Here is a 20,156-nt window from a genome sequence, read left to right as displayed (position 1 = left end):
TCATGGGGCAGAGTGGAGAAAGCAAAGCATATGTGGATAGTAACAAGCTAAAAGAGTCTCCTTGATAATATATTCAGTGGGTCATTTTCAACTGCTGCCACCAGACCTTTACCTGGAAGTAGCAGCACAGGGGCATGACAGGCAAAAGGAAAAACAAACTTGAAAGATACACCACTGCCATGAGGAGTCACTTGCCCTTCCTGGCTGTGGGGACACAGAAATGGGGCACTATGAACTGCACTCCCCTTCCCCAAATTATCTTCCCTCCTCCCTAGTAAAATCTCAGAACTACCTTTCATGAACTTCACAGACATCTGTGGTTTTCAGCAGCTGAGGAGCTGCTTGCTGCAGTCTGGTTTCTCCTCTCCATACTGTCCTCACTGTTGAGCAGTAGCTTTCGTTGGCAGCAGTCCATGCACCGGGCTTCCATGTGATCCAGGTAACCAGTTATGCAGTATTAATTTAGTATTATAATTCAGATGTAGAGTTTTATCCCACAGCTCCGTACCAGTCATTATATAGCAGTCGTCCTGTCAGCATCATTGGGCCAATATGCACCAGTGTTAGCAAGAAGAGAACCATGTGCAGGGAAGCATATAAAATACTACCCCATGCAAGGCTGGGGAGAAAGCAGTGCTACATCTTCACGTAACTCTGGCTTGAAAGATCTGCTCTAACAGGACTGTTGGCCAGCCACAATAGCAGGATCCTGCTCTCTTCACTGGCTCCTTAAGCACTATCAAGTGCAGAGTTACCTCCTAGTCTGGCATTTCATGAGCTAAGGAGAGAGGATGTTTTATCAATATTAGGTGCTGGCTATACTAATAATGCTTTCCCCCACACCCCTTGAAGTTGTTCTTTGAAATGGTGTTAAAGGAAAGGTTCTTTCCCAGGAATTATCACACAGGCTACAGATTAGCAGTGGCCTGTAGAGAAAACCTCTTGGTGGGTTTGAGCAGTTGAGAAAACTTCTTGTTGTATTTTCCAGGCTGCTTTATACAAAACCTGGAGTCAGGGCTTGAAGTCTGCTGCATCATTAACAGTTGTATCCTCTGAGAATATAAATCATCTGTGGCTGCCTTGGATGTTTGAATCCAAAGTGTCTGGAAGTATCACTGTTGTCTGCTTTGTTTTAGCAGAATCTATTTTTTTAAATTAATTTCATCTTCCTTTCTGCGTGTTGTATCTTGAGGCTGATTTAATGTAGGTCTTTTCCATCGTCAAAAATTATACATATTTTACTTAAAAGTTCTTCGCATATAGGATTCAGCATTTCCTCCTTTGAAGTTATATGAACAACTAATGTAGTACCGACTTCATTTTTAGATTCTGCTGGCAGTTATCCAATGCCATTAAAGGCATCCTAAAAATTCTTTGGTGTATTCCCCTCCTTTACTCTACAATCTCTTAGTGAGCTCGTGTTTGACATGCTTTCAGGTCTAGGACCAGTACTCCTTTATATCAATCAATTAAGCCAAATGACATGTCCTCAGAGTTGTGCGGTCTGAGCTGTAGCCGCTTGCAGTCATCACAGCCACATTCTGTCCTGGAGCTCTGGTCTGTGGCTTGAGCACTGGTTCTATCTGCTCATGCCCACAATTCCGTGCAATTCTGCCACTGGCTGTCTCATGAGCAATTCCCACCAAAAAATTCTCTTCTGTATTGCTGATTTCATCTTGCCATTGCTGTGAGCTGCTAGAGTCCTCCTACTATGCAGAATATACATGTCTTTTTTTATCTTCAGTCACGTTTTGGCCTTGTCTTTAGTCTTCTCCAGGATGACTTTGCTTCTTGTAGCTATTGAGCCCTTCACAAAGACAGGACACAACTTTGGTCTGTGTTTGCTTCCATATGTGTTGCAATCTTCCATCGTTATAGAAAAGTCCCTGCACTGTGCAAATATTTCCTGGAATTTATCTTGCTGCTCTCCCTCTGTTATTCTTGACAACTCCACTGACAAATGTTATTTGCAGAAATTTGGGACTGGAAGCAAGAAGTCCTCTCTCCCCACAAATCTTTGTTTGCCTTAATCTGCATTGTCAGCTGTCTTACAATTGATTCAGCAGTTTCTCTACATTTTTTTCCTTCAATTCTGTAAGAAATTTCTCTGCAGCGCTGTGCTTTGTCGGAGTGCAGCAGCAGTCCCACTTCTGTAGCACCATCTGATCACCAACTTGCTCACCCCAGCTGCAGACCGTTAGGCATTCCTAGTGCCTGATTGCCATTCCTGCAAACAAGCCACAAGACTTGACCTTACATGTTCCACTTTTTTTTTTTTCTTTTTTTTCAGGAAATCCATTTTACCTTCATGAAAAAAGAACAACAAATGTTTGGTTGATCCTTTTCCAGTTCTCGCATTCCAGTAAATTTCAGGAATTTTTCAGTTGCCTCAACTGTAGCTACTACTTCTACCTCTAAGGTCAGTCTTCAGTTCCTGCACAGATGTCATGCTTTATCCTTTGATTATTGTTACTAAGTCTAGGAGGAAAGGATTAAACTTTGTCAAGTCTTTAATTGCCAAACAGCTATGTTAGCAAAAACTAGTGGAAGGGCATCAAGGAGACTAGCGGGAAACTTTATTCTACGCTGAGGTTTAAGTTGACCGTCGAATCGCCCTTTTCCCCCAAATTGCCTTTCTTCTGCTCTTGCAGCCCACAGACTCCAGTTTGTGGTGGGTGAGCTGGTTTGTGAGTCTGGGAGATGGAGACTGACAAAAGCAGCAGACCCCAGCTGAGCAGTGCCTTGCAGGCATTGTGGACACCAGCCTGAGGCAGATGGTGTGGCAGATCCACGCCCTTGCTTGGCCTTTGCTAGTGGAGAATAAATGTGAAGACTCTGATTGCTAGTGAACATTAGCACTCAGTAGCCTTCACGCAAGAATGTTGTTATGAGCCAGTAAATCTCTCATGTGCTGGCTTCTCAAATGCTGGTGATACTTTTGTTCTGCTCAACTCAAAAGGGATACACAGAAACTAAGAAATACACAGATGTGGGCCTCAGGAACAGCCAGAAGTCTTTGGGAGGTATAAAAGATAAATAGATTTTGATTCTTGGTCTGGCACAGGTAAACCATGATGATAAAAAATTTCATGCCATTAAGTAACAGAAGATGTCAGTAGGGTGAATAAGCAGCAGTCGCTGTTTGTCACAATAAAAGCACTAAGGCAGGTGAATCAGAATATTCTTTGTCACGAAGAACAATGACTGAAGGGTGGAACTCATTACTGGAGGACATTGATACCAAGCACTAGATGGATTCAAAAGATGACTGGACAAATTTGTGAAAGAATAATCTCCTCAACACAGAAATACCTCTTCCAGTTTTTCTAGGTCACAGATGCCAGGGGCATGGGGTGTATAACAGCATTCCTACAGCACTTCTTTTATACCACTGTATTCTTGGGACTGACACATTTTAATTCTCTTAAAAGCCTGAACACTCTTTTGAGAGTCATTGATTTTCCATTCTCCACTCTTTCTGGTGAAGGATTTCTGTGTGGAGCCAGAGGGCTTCCTGTGTCAGAGGAAACCAGTTGCTTCCTCCTCCCAATTCCTGTGCATCCCTGGGGCTCAGAGCTGCAGCCTGCCATCAGTGCCTCTAACAGCAGTGATGGCACAAAAAGGGAGACTCTCTTGGTGGCCCATCATGCTCTGGATGTGGAAGCTCTCTGCGGAAGCATCCTTGCCTCAAACTTTGTTTTGTGATTCAGAGAACCTGATGCAGAGAGGGCTGCTGGGGTAAGGAGAGGAGAGATCCCTTTCCTTCTTTCCTTCTTGTGCTGTGGTCTGGTTTCTGACAGTGAGAGTGTTGCCCCTCTGCAATGGAGGTTGGCTCAGCCTGCGTGAGCAGTCGCTGCTGGTTGCTTGGGTATCTAACCATGAGTCCAAGTGGACCCATAAGAGCTGCCTCAAGGATGAAAATTCAGGAAAGAAGCCTGGGGCAAGCTTCTAAAATGGGCAAAGAAATCTCAGTGCAGTGGAGTGATTCAGGGCTGGGCTGGGTGCATGCAGTAAAATCTCAGAGGCACCCCAGAGCAGACAGTGAGTGTTGACTCCAGGACAAGATACAGACAGGTACTAAGTGTAAGGTTCAGTTGTGAGTGCTGGCCCAGCTCTGAAGCTGAATTTGTTCTTTATGTCCTAGGGATGACTTAGATCCAGACAAAAAAACCCCTTTTGTTGCTTAGGATACCTTGATGGCATAAGTGACAAGCTATTTGACATGGGCAGTAATTTGTTTCCCTCTGCAGAGCAGCTCCGGAATGTGGGAGCAGAAGGGGTCCCTGGCTAGGTAGTCCTGGTTCCCTCCAGTCCCTTGTATGCTGTAGGAGTCCAGGGAGGGCACACAATGTCTGGTGGACTTGTGCTTCTTGCTTGGCGCCCTCCAGGGTCTGATCTCTAGTAGTGGCTGGAAGGGAGATGACCAGTGTATTTGTAGCTGATGATTTTATAAACCCTCTGATGGTTCTTTTTTTCTCTAAAAATCCCAGCTCCTGTGTTTATGATCCCAGGAGCACAGGGGTCATGTGAGAATTACAGTCTGTGTTGTAGGAAAGCCCAGCCCTCATGGAAGGAGAGCAAGTTGCAGGGCTACGGGTTTCATGCTGGCCAGTGACCACTGCGTGTGTTCCCCTTGTCACCTGAGCACCCCACAGTCTGTAAAGCACATGTCCTTGAGACAAGGCAAGGCTTTCCACAGGACTGAGGAAGTACAGAGAAATAAAGACTGACAGACACAAACAAGCGAGGGTACAATTCCGGTTTAAACAGCTGCGTTCAGATTGCAGGAGTTCCCAAAATACTGCAGTGCTTCTGGAGTGAGAACTTGCTCCAGGTCACAGTCAGGTTGTGACCTGGTCCCTCAGGTCAGGAATACCACTAACCATCTTGCCTTCAAGCTCTGGAGTTTTCTTCCAAGATGTTGAGCAGTGGAAGGAAGTCAGACACCCCAGCTTACCCTACCCATCAAACAGTGAGAAGATCTGGGCAGTAAAAAACCTGGCTTGAGCTGAGGTGGAAGGAAAGACTCCCTGGAGGGTGAGGGAGTTGGAAAAACTGAACATGAGCTTGGGCTCTCACAGCTGCAGTTTGTGGGTGCCCTGCCATGTGCCCCTTCTGCAAGGAGAGCAATTCCTGGTGCACACCCCTACAGTGTTCCAGGCTGTGGTCCTTCACCTAGATCATCCCCATTCTCCTGCTGACGTCCTGGCTTCACTTCTCCCCTCTTCATAATGTCCCTCCTGAACCAACATAACACATCACAGCACATCCCTTTCTGTCCTGCTGCAGGGAGAGAAATCAGGGACTGAGGGACTGGGGGTTTGCTTCTGTTCCTTCACTTGTGGATCCAAGCATAGAACCCCTGCACTGGGGGTCGTTCTGCTGGATGCACTCCTCCGGTGACTTATCCATCCACTTTTCAGCCTGTGACCCTTGCACCCTTTTATTTTTATTGCTTGCCTTCCATCATCAGCTGTCTCTTCTCTGCATTGTTTCTTTGCCCTTTGTCCATTCCCCAATATGGGAGGGCTGTATGATTTGTTTAGGTTTGGGCCATCGCCCAGGATTCCCTTCCTTGGAGCTAACTCACCACATCTCTGCAGGGAACCTGTTTTTATCTACATTTATCTCCCATTAAAAAATCCCCCCTCTGCCTGTCTGTCTTCCTCCCTTTCCTCCCTGGAAGCATCAGCCACCTCACATCCAAGATCTTCCTGGATAAAGAAGTAGAAAGTTGTATGAGACTGGGGCAGGTGTCAGGATCCTTGGTCAATGTTCCCATGGAATAGTTAAGGGAAGAGGGTCCACCCCTGCCTCTTACCCACAGGTGAACGAACATACCCATCAGTCTGAGGACACGGTTTCTATTCCCAGGTGTGCTTTGGAAAGGCTTTGTCAGCCCTGCCGTGCCATCCACTTTGGATGGGCTGTGAAGTCAGTCTGCCCAGGGTGTGCTTTGAGGTCCCATTTTAAGTTCAGTGGGAGAGTTCAAGCTGTTGAAGCCAGACCCAAGCAGTGTCAGTTCCTGCTGGAGAAATGAGCCTGGTGTTCCAAAGCATTGTCCCAAGTAAAGCTGTGATCCGGTGGTAGGGTGCAGAACACAGGTAAGTTGCAGCTGGGAGTTCAGAGACCTCCCTTCAGGGTGAACTGGGCACCGATAGTCAAGCTGCCTTCTGCAGCCCCAGATGCCATATCTCAGTGGGCTTCTGAGGAACTGACGAGCCAACATAGCTGTCCGTGTTTCCATTTTACAAAAGTCCTTGCAGGGAAGATCTGTCCTAGCTCAGAAACTAACACCCAGGTCAGCAACGCAAGGGGGGTTCCTGGAGGGAAGCAAGCCTCATGCTGAGGTCTGAAAGGTGAGATGGGGAGGTGGCAGTAACGTAGCAGGGAAGAGGGTGGTTGAGCACTGTGGCAAAAAATCCATGTGCTGGGGGGAGCACATGGCTCTTCTGATGTGACAAGGAGTGAAGCCATCAGCCTTCACTGGAAGATTTCTGGAGGAGCTGCCTATGTTGTAGGGAAGGTTTGTAGGGAGAGATTTTGCTGGGCTCTGACCTCTTTTGTTACGGTTTTGGAAGGAGCTGGCAGTCTAGGATGGGAAGTTATGTGTGTCCTTGAACTGCCCAAAGACAAGTGTGTCTAGTCAACGCTGCGTCTTCTCATCCCTCTGTCACTAGTCCAAGGACACATCAGCTGGGCTCCAGGGGTGTCCCCAACCCTGGTTTCCTACTCTTCATCATCCTCTATGTTGGCCGTGGCCCTGTGGACAATGTAACAATTTTCATGACAGTATTTGTATTTTTTTAATTGTGAATGGGGAGATAGTGTGCAGGTCCTTGTTACACAGGGATGTGTCTTCCATTCAGACCAGGGCTTCTCCTGGCTTTGTCAGATGTCTTTCGATGTTACTGAGAAAAATAAAGAAAGAAATAAATCAGATGTATTTATAAAGGAAACAGAAACCCACTGCTCCAATGCCTTTGTAGGAGTATTTTTAACAAAACATTTTTTCAAAATAAATGTGAATTGTAAAGTTTGAAGCATTTGCTTGTGGCTTTCTTTTCTAGGTGCTTTGTCCAACTTTTGCCCTTACCAATAATCCTGTTTGGGTGTAAATATTATGATAGACAAACATGAGGGATATTGATCTGTTAGAGAGAGGAAAACATGCCCAGAATGTGTTTAGTGCCTGGGAAATGACTTCAAGATAAACAGATATCACTATTACTCTGCTTAAATAATTGACAAATGTAGCCATTCGCTCCTCTTTCAAATTATCCAGAAGAATGCTTTGTTTACTTGTTCTTTAGTTAGAAAGATGCTACAAATGTATATGTGCACATTTGAATATTTGAACTTCCAACTTCAGTGATGGTTTTATTTGTTTTTCGTTATTCATGGAGCAAGGGGATATCTTGGTCCTATGACATTTCAGCTGCCCAATACGTTGACAAACAATTGTAAACAGGAGCAGAAAATGCAAGGCAATTCAGTGCCTAACCAACTACCTTCCAGCTTGAACACCATGTTGGAAGTAAATCGTAGCTGTTTTCATAAGAAATCTTCTCCCTTGACAACCCTGCATGTAAAAAAAAAAAAAAGAGGGGGGGGAGGAATTACATATGTAAATGATCATTGTAAATCAGTGAAAGGATCAAGTTCTACTGAAATTAACTCAATGCTTTTATTTTAATTACTATCCACAAATTCTTCTCTGCAGTAATCTTTCAACCCTTAAAGTCATGCACATTGAGAGAACTAGGTGTAGTTTAGATGATTGATGCAAATAATATAGCAAATAGACTGTATAGACCATTAGCTGTCATAATCTAACATTCAGCTGCAATAAAGAGTTTGACTCATAATAAGAACATCAATAATTTAGTTCATAATCGCAGATCTATGATGTCTGATTCTGTCACCCTCCTACCTCCTTTCCAAAGGAAAAGGAAATTTCTGCATGCATTTGTCAGGAGAAGTTTAGGTTTGCTTGTTTGTAACTGAGGTAAATATTTCTGTAGTCATAAGACACTTCTGTACAGCCACATTTAGCCAGCAGGAGCTGGATGTACATCTGAACCTTTGGGTCGAGACCTGAACCTGCCAAAGCCAGTCTCTGCACATGATAAATGCACAACAGTTCTGACATATCTTGTCAACTAGAAATGCTGATGGGAAGCATCACTCTGAAACCAATGAACACAGCAAGTCTTTTTTTTTTTTTTTTTTTTTTTTTTTTTTTTTTTTTTAAAAAATAAAAATAATTATGTTTTTTTTTTTTTTTTTTTTTTTTTTTTTTTTTTTTTTTTTTGGCATTGAATCAGCATCATTCATTCTGGCACTACAAATCTGGAATGAGCCAAACAGGTCATAAGTTTGCCCCTTTTTCATGGGGTCCTGGGAAGCCCCTAAAGGTGCTTGGGTAGAGAGGCTTATTTTCTGCAGTGACAGCTCTTCCCAAGAGCCCAGAACTGATGAGCAGCAAGGGGCTCGAACCACAAGAGGAGGAATGTAAAAAGTGGGATCCCTGAGAGGGACGAAGTAGTTCTGCACCATATGGAAATGAGTGCAGCTGATGCTCACCCACCCAGACACTGACCCTCAGCCCTCATGCAGAAGAAGCAGAGAGGAGGGGCAACAAAGGCGTTAACTGTGTTTCCTGTCGGGAAAGCTCACCTCCCACCCCACTTACTAGGCAAGAGTGTTGTCTCCATCTGGGGCAAGACTCAATCTCTGTTGGAAACCTATCGAACAAATGATGGGGCCAACATAATCTCCCAAGAACTTCTTTGGGCACACCTGCAACTCTTACCAAGTAAGCCAAATTTTCAGCAATGTTGGTGCATTAGTCTGGGCGAGACAGTCTGCTCCTGGCTCTTCCATGACCTTAGCACCCCATTTCTCCTCCTAGCCCTACCTTCTGTATCAGGTCACCCACTCTCCCAAAGAATCTTTGTAATGTTCAGTGCTGCGGAGGACCTGGTTACTTGGGTTCTTCCATCTGCACTGCGTGTATGAAGCACCTGCTAACAATTAAGGGCAGCTCCTGAGCCCATAACCACTTGAGAAATGTTGCAGAGGTGCCATTTTGCAGAATATGCTGGAAGGTGGAACATTTGTACTCAAAGTTGTTAGTAAATAAGGCAACAGCCGAAATATCTGACACTATAGGAGAACACCTGGGAGGGGAATGGTACTGCTGTCCAAATATGAAGCTGGTTTTACGTGGGCTGCTTCCAGCCTGCATCCTTGCTTTCAGAGCAAACCATTAACAAGGAATCTCAGCTGGATAGGTCTCATGTAAAAATGTGATCTTCCCAGGCTATAAGCGTTTCCTTTACTGACCCAGGAAGGGAAGTCTACAACATAATGCTGTTTCTGTGCTCTGTCATCTGTTCCTCAAGGAACTGGTCTGCTTGCTGCTTTGAAAGCCAGCTGGTAAGCAAACAGCAGCCCAATATCTCCCTGAAAGCTTCTCTGCTGCACTCCATGGACACATGCTAGTGATTGACAAGTGGTTTAGATTTCTCTCCCACCACACAGATGCAAGTCAGGCATAACTCAGTGGGCATCAGTGGAAAAACACTGATGGGAAGCTGCTGTGTAATGAGAATCTGTCATGGGTGTGTAGGGTTGCAGTTTCCAAAATTGATAGAGACCTAAAAAGTGACATTAGAGGGACATCTGTCTCTAAGTCTTGGCTCTCCCTGCAGATGCCATCTGGTTGAGACCCACATGTGAGATCAGGCCCCAACGTGATAAGCCATGATCTCTAAAATTGTTCATAATCATTTAAGCACCTACATTTCTGCCCTAGGAGATGCAGATACCTCTGTGGTTTGCTGGCCTGCACACGACCTGCAGCACAGCTCGCAACCTGTCTACCTTCCCCCATCCCCTTTTCCTGCACTTTTCTGAGGGCAGTAAGACAGCATCACCTATTTGTATGCTAAATGCCTTCATACTAGATAGAGCAGAGTCACAGGATGCAGAGCCTCCTGCCTCAGCTGGAAGGGAGGCTTGAGTTCAACTTCTCCACCAGGCATGAAGCATGATGGGTCCCGTCTATGGAGTCGGTTTTACCTTTCATGTTAAGTCCACCTTGAAGGACAGCCTTCAACTTCAGAATGTTTTTCCCTGTACTCCCAGGCTAGTTTCTCTTCCCAGACATCAGGATCTGCAATGCTAGTAATGAACCCTCAGCATGTCTTAATATTTGTGACAGGTGTGGTTCCCTGAAAAGATCACAGACATGGTACTTGGTGGGCTTCCTGGGACCTCCTCGCACAGGTGCCACATGTGGTTGATGCTTTCTGCAACATCAATTTCTGCCAGGTCAAGGTCTTCCCAGCTTCATTCCGGGCGGTGCCTTCTCTGTGCAAAAGGAAGTGTGTAGGAGGTCAGTTGTGTGTGAACCTCAGCACACGCTGAAACTGCTACCTCTGAAGTTGCAAGAGTATCTGCAGCACTGGCTTACCAGAAAGGATTTCTCTCTTGTTAGCAGATGCATCATCCTGTCTGCTCTGAATATTTTATGTTTGCTTACCTGTTTCACTCCTGTGGCTTTGTATGGATTCTTTCTCTCTGATTTCATGTCAGGATGCCTTTAATTTATTGCTGAAAGCAATGATTCCTGTGTTGTTTGGCCGATGAACATCCTTTCCGTTACGTTTGTGTCTTACACTGCCTGCATGAAATTTTAATTTCTCTTTGCTTAGCTCTGGGTTTGGTTTCTCCCCTGGCACAATGCAGTGGAAGCCTTTGTAGCTTTGCTCATTTGCAGAAGCATTGATATCTACTTCCCATTAAATTTCCTGTTTGTTTGTGTGCCTCTGACAGGTTTTTCCCTTATCTGGTGCTAGTCAGACCTAAAAAAAAAATATTTCTGCCATTTTGGAATGTGCTGGTGTCATAAATGTATAAAATCTGATGTTTTGAGACACTGCTTGTATCCCAGGTATCGTGCTTTCTTTCCTTGGCTTTTTCTGGTCTGCAGACTCTTGCATAATGGTTGATCTTCCTGTGATTATAAGATACAAACCCATTGTGAGGCATGTTTTCTGAAGGCATTTTATCCATTTTTTTGCACTGTTCCTCCTTTGCATATTTATCTCCCCTCTTCTATATTTCTTTATTTGCTTTTCTCAGTTTTGGCACATTTTTGCCTCATGTTTTCATGTTTTTCTCCGTTTAGCTCTGGGTTTGCTCCACTCTGTTTATCATGCGTTTACAAGTTTTGTTCATACCTCTGCCACCAAGAGAAATAAGTGGGGGCCTTGGTTGTTCTTATCAAGTTTTTTTTTATCCTTTACCCTTTATATAACTGTTGTCAGGGCATTTAGTAGCCAAACCAAATGCAGTAAGCATCCTAGCTCATTGATGGGCCAGTTTTGCTGAGAGCTCACCCTTTCTCACTCTGTTTTTGCATTCATCTGCTCAGGAACAGGATCCAGCACACACTTGTATTTCCTATTTTACGCCCTGCAATATCATGAGGATCTGTAACTCCTTTCCAACGCACTTTTAGTAGCAGAACATTATGAAAGCTTTGACTCTTCAGGTCTTTCAAGGCACATTTACAATGCAGATTCCCACACGTTCCCAGGCATCACAGTGTCATGAGAAACACTGGAATAGAAACAGGCACCAAGGACTGGGCTGATGCTGGACTCAAAGGAGTGGTCCTCCATCAAGGATGCTATCAAGCAGCACAAGGTTGCCTGAGTGTGTTTCTGAGGAAATACTAAAAGGATGCTGGAAGTGGCGCTTTCTATGCATATAGCAGAGACTATGCCAGAAAATATGTCTTGCCAAGCACAAGCTCTTGGGCTGCCTGGGGTGACAGACAAGCAGAAGAAATCTTCAGTGGAAAGCCACCGAGCAAGCAAGGTGGATGTTTGCTCCCCTCATCTTCCAAGTCATCCAGTTATTTAGAGATCTCAGTGGGGATGGTGGAAGGAACCTCTGATGTCTGTGGTCCAGCCTCCCACTCACAGCAGAACTGTCCCCAGCACTAGATCAGGGCAACCATGGCTTTGTCTCGATGTCTTAGAAACCCCAAATGGCAGACATCCCCTGCCTCCCTGCTGGCCTGTGCCAGGGCTCTGCCACCCTCCTGAGAAAGGAGCTTTTCCTAATGTCTGACCAGAGCCTCTGAGGCTTCAACTTCTTTTGCCACAGGCATTCAGAAGAAGATACATATCTTTCTCAAATGAAGAATTATAGTGTTATATGAACCCTCTTCCTTCCAGACTTTCACTGATAATTAGCACAGAATTTGTACATTTTAAAAACAATTCATATCCAAGCTGTTTCACAGTTCTGAGTAATGGATTATTAATTTTTTTCTCATACATCGAACTTCTTTTTGTCATTGATGATGTGTATCTATTTTAATAAGCAGTGTGGGTTTGCATTTTGCTCTCTTATTCCTTTCTGCCATATTTTGTTTAACTTTTTAATATAGAAATAAGGTGATTTGTTGTGATCTTGATGGAGAAATTCGTCAAAGTACAAACTGCAGCACAACTTAAGTGAACATCCAGGCTGACTACAAGCACAGTAAAAAATCGAACAGCAGTTCTTTGGATTTGTTGACAAGAATCAATTAAGTGTATTTCAGGTCAATCTAATATATATAAACTGCCAGGATGAGATAACATAGATCACAGGATGTTGTGGGTCTCAATTAATCAGATCAGGCCACACATATGAAAGTGTCACATTTATGCTAGTTAGTACATTATTCATGAGAAGTTATGGAGCTGCAAATGCTCTGAGTGGGAAGATTTGCAGAGAGGTAGATAAATGCAGTGTCAGTATTCTCACAGCAAAAGCTGAATAACCAGTTGTTAATTTACCAAAGCAAGGAAAGAGGATGGCATGCTCAAATCACAATGAAATTATTTCTGTTCATTTTTTGTTGTTTTCATTAAATAAAACAAAACATAAACAAACACACACACACAAATAGTCCCTGAGGAATTTAATGAGACTGGAGATGACACTTTCTGCTTCCTCTTTGGTTCCACAAATTCTCCAAGTGTCTTTTCTTCTTTTTGTTTTACAAATGTAAATGTTTACAGATGTTATTCTGAACCAAAGGTAGGAGTGTTTCGTTTTGAAAATGTCACAAGTGAGCAGTCTGACTGTTCAGCAGATGATTCTCTATGCAAGCATTTAAGGAGAAATGTTCAGACTTCAAAAAAGATCCTATTCTTTTTGGTTGAAAAGATTTGCCAAGCACAACACAATTTTTTACTAATTTCCATCCTTCCTGAACTCTTCCTTCATTGCAAATTTGTTATTAGCAGCAAATATACATGTATATGTGTATGTGTATGCTTGTGTGTGGGTATGGGTGTGTATAATGGCAATTAGCACTCCGTAAATGAACACCTAACAGCTAGCAATTGTGAGTGATTATTGGAGGAAGATAAAAGATAAAACTGTGATTAGGAAAAAAAAGTGAATTTACAGGGAATAAATAACAAATCTGGGTATGTTTTAGGAAATTGCAATGGATTATTACAAGAAAAAATGCTCAGAACCTTGGTGACAATCAGCAAGTCTCGGTGAGCTGTACCACGACAATAAAGTATATACGGACAGCACAGCCTAGTGCAGTGAAAATGGGAGGATGAACTAAGATTGAAAAACCCTTTTGTACAAGTTGAAATCTCTTTTTTCAATATTTATTGGGGGTGGGGGGAGGGGAAGAGAAGGAAGTTAAATCAGTAATTAATTTATTGGAAAGATGTAAACTTCATTATTTTATTTCACTGGTACATGGAAAGAAAGTTTGCATTTGCACTTGGTTTTCAATAAACAAAAGATGTCTAAAATGCCTGAAGATAGAAAATAATTATTTGCATACATTTTATCCTGTTCTTTCCTTTTTTTACTTGGTGGCTGGAGGAGATATTGCTCTGAGTTGATTTCCTCCCTGAATTTAACTCTGCAATTTTTCAAAACACCAGAAAAAGGTGTCTCCTTCTACATTGCTCAGAGAGGAACTGGTTTTCCGCTCTTGGAAATCTCCTGCTCAATTGTTTTGCGACTTTAATTCAGGCATATTGCTTGGAGCAACCTAGTCAAGTGGAACGTGCCCCTGCCCATGTCAGGGGGCTTGGAACTAGACTTTAAGGTCCTTTCCAACCCAAACCATTCTGTGATTCTATGATTCAAGGTATCTCTGTCACCCTTGCTCTTTATACCATTCACCAATATTAAGTTTATTCAAAGATCTCTGTCTCTGCCCTCTCCTGTGCCATGTGCCATGTATCCCTATCTCAGACTCTCATAAATATGCACAAGTACAGCATCCTCATTTGGTTACCTTGCTTGTTGAATATCTGTCCAATAATTCTCAAATAATTTACAGTTTTCCACACTGTGCCTCTGTTTTCTTTCTCCTGTATTTATATCCTCTTATAATTCCCTCTTTTTCATTATCTATCATTATTATTATTCTGTGAATGTCAAATGGGTATCACAGGCTGAATTCATGGACATACTTTTAAGCTGTGATCTCCTCTTGCTTCCAAATAAGAAATGTTCAAATACATGCACTCTGGCTACCATCAGCCCATTCTATCAGATTTAAGATCTCGTGCAAAGCCATGTTTGAGCATATACATTCCTTGACTTTGAGTGGCCTTGAAACTGTTTATGAACTTATATTAGGAAAACCTGTGAATGATCTAGCCTCAAATTACTCACATCTTGGGAGTACAGGGATGTTGTAATTCTTTACACACTCTGCACCTACATCTCTGAAACCATTTTTGTCCAAGCCAGAGGACTGTTTGATTTTGCAGATGTGGTTCTTCGGGACATGGTTTAGTGGGTTGGGTGGTGTTGGGTTGACGGTTGGACTTGATGATTTTTGAGGTCTTGTCCAACCTTAATGATTCTATGATTCTATGCTATTTGCCCTTCTCCCACAGCAGATTATTGTAATAGCTGGTCTAGCATTACTGACACAATGCTTAGGCTAAAGTGAATCTCTCAATGACCCAACATTATTTCTGATCACATCGTCAAATAACACATTGACACTCCTGCAGGCAGTAGTGCTGGTAGCTATTCCCTTCCTCCTTTACAGATACTGTCCCACCGAAAGCCATAGAAATGCCTGTTGACTCACCAAGAGTAGAATATTCATGTGTTGTTGGTAAGATTTCCACAGTCATGTTGTCTTTTCTATTCCCCTACCATCTGGTTAGATTTTGACAACACTTAGAGGTGGGTCTGACAACAAGGCATATTTAGCACCAGTGGGTGCTTTCACCAACTCTGACAGTCTCTTTCCTCTCCACCTGTATTTCCACACAGGTTAACCTCAGGAACTTGATGTACAAAGAGGAAATGTGTGTCTTTACCAGCAAGAGTAGAAGCTATTGATTGGCAATATGCAGTGAGTATGTAGAAGTAGTGAAGGGATCCCTCACCAAGCAATCAAATCAGTGGTATGAAAAGGAGAGGATGCAGCAACTTTAGCTCTCTTTGAGTTTCATATGACAGTGTCTAACTCACATTAAATAATGGACATACGTTAGAAAGGAATATAAGAGCCTTTCTAGCAATTACAGTCTTAGTTTTTCTTCAGCCCATTTTTGACTTGAGGCTGTCAAGACCATCTCTTCCCTAGTGCAAGACCAGTCCATGGTCTACATTCCCCTGTACTTTCTCCAGTCTCACTGTTGTTGCCTCTTGTAACTGGGATCTCTACCAGGCTGGGATGTCTATGTTGTTGTGGGCCGTGTCTCTGCAGCATTTTTATCTGAGAGTCTTCAGACAGTCTCCCACCAGCAGGCAACTTTGTGACCGTGTAGCCTGACCTTCTTCATAGCACATGTTGTGCGCCATCCCTGGACACATTTCTGCTTATATAAATGAAGGTGCTCCAGAGAATTTTATTTGCATAAACATTGGCAATGACAACTGCTTGGCAGCCCTGGGTTCCCATGAGATGGACTACCTGTGCAAGCTGGGTGCCTGCTTTCTTCTGCCAGTCCTATCAGAAGGCTTTTTTCATCAGCATCTGCCTTACACAAACTATACACACCCGCTGCTCTGCCCAAAGGATAGGTAAAGCCAATACTTGGTAATTCCAGTGGAGAGATTTGTCCATCCAATTTGTATTGGGAAAAACATTTCAGGCAAATAAAAACACAACAAATCGAGGTCACAGGAGAGCTCGCCAATTCAAACTGCTCAGTGGCCTGGATTTATGATTTTTTTTCTTTTCCAATTAACTTCACCTTCCACAAGTGGGGGTTTCACACCCTTCGTGTTAAGTAAATTGGTGTCTGGATTTTTATGAGCTTTGGCAGGAAAAAGTAGCCAGTGAACCAAGAAAAATCCAGAGCTTTTGGATGGGGGCACCCAGGATTTCAGGCTCACATCTGAACCAAAGGAATGATTGTGAGAAGTCCTTTGATGAGTAAAGACAGTCATTTTGATGCAATTTATAATTAAATATTGTTGTGTATCTCCGTTCTTCCAGAACCTCCTCCTGCTACTGGAGTTTCATTTGGGTTATTTATGCATCGGTGATGTATTCTGAATGCCTCGCTAACATTGACGGATATTACACTTGATGTTTTTCCTTATGTCCCTTTGGTGGTGCAAATGTGAGAAAGGGCAATGAACTTTCGATGACTCTCTTGTATAACTAAAAAAAAGATTTTTTCATCGGGTTCAAAAGTTCAACGCGTCAAGAGAAATCATCTTCTTGGCGCCATTGCGCGAGGGGCGGGAGAATTTTGGGGAGGGTTTTATCCTATAGCAAAAGATAATCACTCCAGGATGCAAATTTGGTAATTGTCACCAACATTGGCTTTCAAAACACCATGTTGATAAATTATTTGTTGTGTTTTTATTAACCACTGTGACCCAATGGAGTAGGTTTACCATGCTGCAAGCTGCTTACATTGAAAGACAAAAAGCTTTTGGCACACCATTCATTGCGGTAATAGCGCCTCAGGGTCCCTTCAATCTCTGCTTCCCTGAGGTTGTTGGAGTCAAAAAAACAAGGTCTTTCACTTGACAGCAGGGGGAATGATGGGAAGGAAACATGGAGAAAGAGCAAATTAAAAAAATCCCAACAATTTCATCCCTCTCCACAAGTTCTTGCTGAAATCAGGGCTTGGGCCTTTTCTTCAAAGCATGCTCATCTGGAGGAATCTGAAAAGCAATTAAGTCTAAAAATAAATGTGTTGGCAAGAAAATTCCATTCTGGAAAAGGGCCATCATTTTGGATGGCCAAGAAAAACCTAACCAGCTTCCATGCATGGGGGCAAAAAAAAATTAAAAACCGCCTAACTTCACTGTGGTTAATAAGAATAGCTTTTTATAGTAAATGGCTTCTCTGGATGATGGGCCAGGACTTAAATGGAGCATCAGGTCACCCAGCTAGTGGGCAGAGAACCACTGATGGCCACCTTGATCATCATACAGCCTTTCCTTAGCAGAGTTACAGGACCTCAGGGGCAGAAAAGTCAAACAAACCTCAACAGGGTGCTCAGCAGAGAATGGCATTTTCTCCAGGAATCGGCCTGGGTCCAGGGTGCAGCACCTGTGTTTTCAGCCAGTGGCAACTGCAGAGGAACACTGCCCCACTGTGGAGCACCTGTTGGACAAGCGAATGTGGATGTCGATGGTGAGGCAGAAGTTGTCTTCTCACTCCATTCTGTTCTCCTCCTGGATGGTCCTGGATTTGAGGCCCCTGCTACTGACTTTTTATGAGTCCTGACTGAAATGGCTGGCAGCAGGATTGTGTACATGACAGAAGCATCCTGGAAAGCTCTTTGTAGGAACCACATTTGTGCTATATGCACAACAGCTCCAAAGCGACTCAGCTTCCTGTTCAAATAAAACATGTGGCTAATGCATCCTTCTGAAGAGTCTCAAAGCCTTGAACTAACTTATAGAGACAGGCATCTGCTCCTGCAGCAAGTGGCTGGGAGTGAGACTCATCCCCGCATCATCACAAATACACATGCTCATGTGTATGTACACAGACATGCATGCGTTCACATGCACATACATGTATGGCAAAGAGAAGGGTTTAGTGAGATGCACTTGACTGGCCTTCCCTATTTGTTCAGGTCTATCCATGCACTGTAACATCCTCAAGTCAGTCTGAATCAGCCCAGATCCCTTGTCTGACAGCACTGGATGCTTTCAGTCTTGTTGAGAAGTCACAGGTCCTGCTGGGGGAAATTGTGGGTGTGAGGTCGTATGTTTGCCAAGAGTTTGCTCTTATTGCAGATAAGGCAAACCATGTCCTGGACAACATTAGGAGGATTGTGGCAAGAAGATTAAGGGAAAGTACTTTCCTCTCTGGTCAGTGCTGATGAGGACAAACATGACTTATTGTGGACAGTTTCGGGGACCCTGTGTCCTAATTCAAGAGAGGTGGTGACGAAGATGATCAGACCCAGGTTGCAGGCCCACAAGCAGATGTGAAAAGATTTGGGTTGGGTTATCCAGGTGAAGAGGGACTTGAAGGAGGATTTAATAGTAACTGCAGGTACTTGAAGGCAGTTACAAAGAGGATGGAGCCCAAATTCTTAGTGATGTCATGCAAGGTAACAAGGGGCAATAGACAAAAATTGTGGTTAGGTGATTCAGTTTGGACATCAGCAGAAGTGCAGGTCTGTAACAGCTCATTTCGTGGCACTGTGGGTCAGGAGTCACACTGCCCCTACGACAGCCACAGACTTTCATTTGATCCTAGAAAGCTTCCGTTGACTGTTCATAGATAGGGATAGTAAGACCTGGTGTGGCAAAGCACTCACTTCCAACAGTTTGACTCCCATTCTGTTGACCACTTCTTTGTCCCTGAAGACTCAGTAATTCCACATTTGTGACCAACTTACTATTTCATCACTTCTTCTCTTTGCCATTCCTTTTTTTAACTACCCAGATACAATGCTACTCAGATACCCAGACCTGGTGGTTTCTCTAACCTCTTTACCTCTGCAGCCTAGGATTCATTTTTCCAATCATGGGAGGAAAAAAAAAAAAAAAAAAAAAAAAAAAAAAAAAAAAAAAAAAAAAAAAAAAAAAAAAAAAAAAAAAAAAAAAAAAAAAAAAAAAAAAACAACTTCACTAACTGTACTAACAGGACATTCCAGACCGAGGGTAAATTCTTTAGCCACTGCACTACAAATAATGATTTCTATTCAGCTGTCTTCAATGTCATCCAGATCTTTCTGTCACAGCTGTTCTGACTGTGAGATCAACAGCTTCCTTGTGGTAGTGTAACTCATTCTCCCTACTGTGAGTGTTCTTGTCGGTGTATGAATAGACAGTGTGATTCCTTAGAGATAACACACTTCTAAATTTCTACAAGAACTTCCGGGTCACAACATGTGCAAACCCTCACTCGGCGACAGTAACATTCATTCAGGGGCACAAACATCCCAGTGACACGAATGTTGTGTGCGCTACATCTCAGTTCCTGTCAGCTCACAGTTCTGCCTGGAAACATAAAGAACATCTCTGCAGCCATTGGGCTGCTCCACCTGGTTTGACTTGGGCACTTCTAGTTCAGCACAATCCCATGGCACTTCTACAGTGAGATCCGTCCCACCTGCACCCTTTCAAGTGAGACAGCTCTTGTCCACAAATCCTCACACCCACTTCAGGGAGAACCATGTGTGCCAGTTCTTTGGTCATGTAGGAAGAGCTTGATCTCCTCCATCACGTCACCATCCACTTGCTTCTTCATCTGGGATTGCATGAACTACATGGAAAAAGTAGATGGGCAAGGAAGAAAACCTTGGATTTCAGGAGACAATGTTTCTTCAGGATGCTCTCTGTTAAGGCTGAGAGACACACTTCGTGAGTGCATCAACAAGTGGTATGTGGAGACAGTTGTCTGCTTGGATCCCTGGCATATTTGGAAAAGTTTTTTCTGGAAAATAGGTTGAGCTGCTGCTGGCAATGCACTTTTTGCAGATTGCCTCTGTTTGGAAAGTGAGAAAGTCACTCCCAACACTTGCTGAGACATTCGCAAAATGATCACACTTGTCTTTATAAACTGAGCTTTGAAGTGGTTTTGACTAGAACATGAATCAGTTGCATGGGATGTGAATGGCGGTGAAGGAGATGAAGTTTAAATTCTCAAGAGGGTGACGGTG

This window comes from Pterocles gutturalis, unplaced genomic scaffold, assembly GCF_000699245.1.
Source record: "Pterocles gutturalis isolate BGI_N339 unplaced genomic scaffold, ASM69924v1 scaffold22963, whole genome shotgun sequence".
Lineage (NCBI taxonomy): Eukaryota > Metazoa > Chordata > Aves > Pterocliformes > Pteroclidae > Pterocles > Pterocles gutturalis.
The sequence above is the reverse complement of the archived record's forward strand: the minus strand, read 5'-3'. Positions refer to the sequence as shown.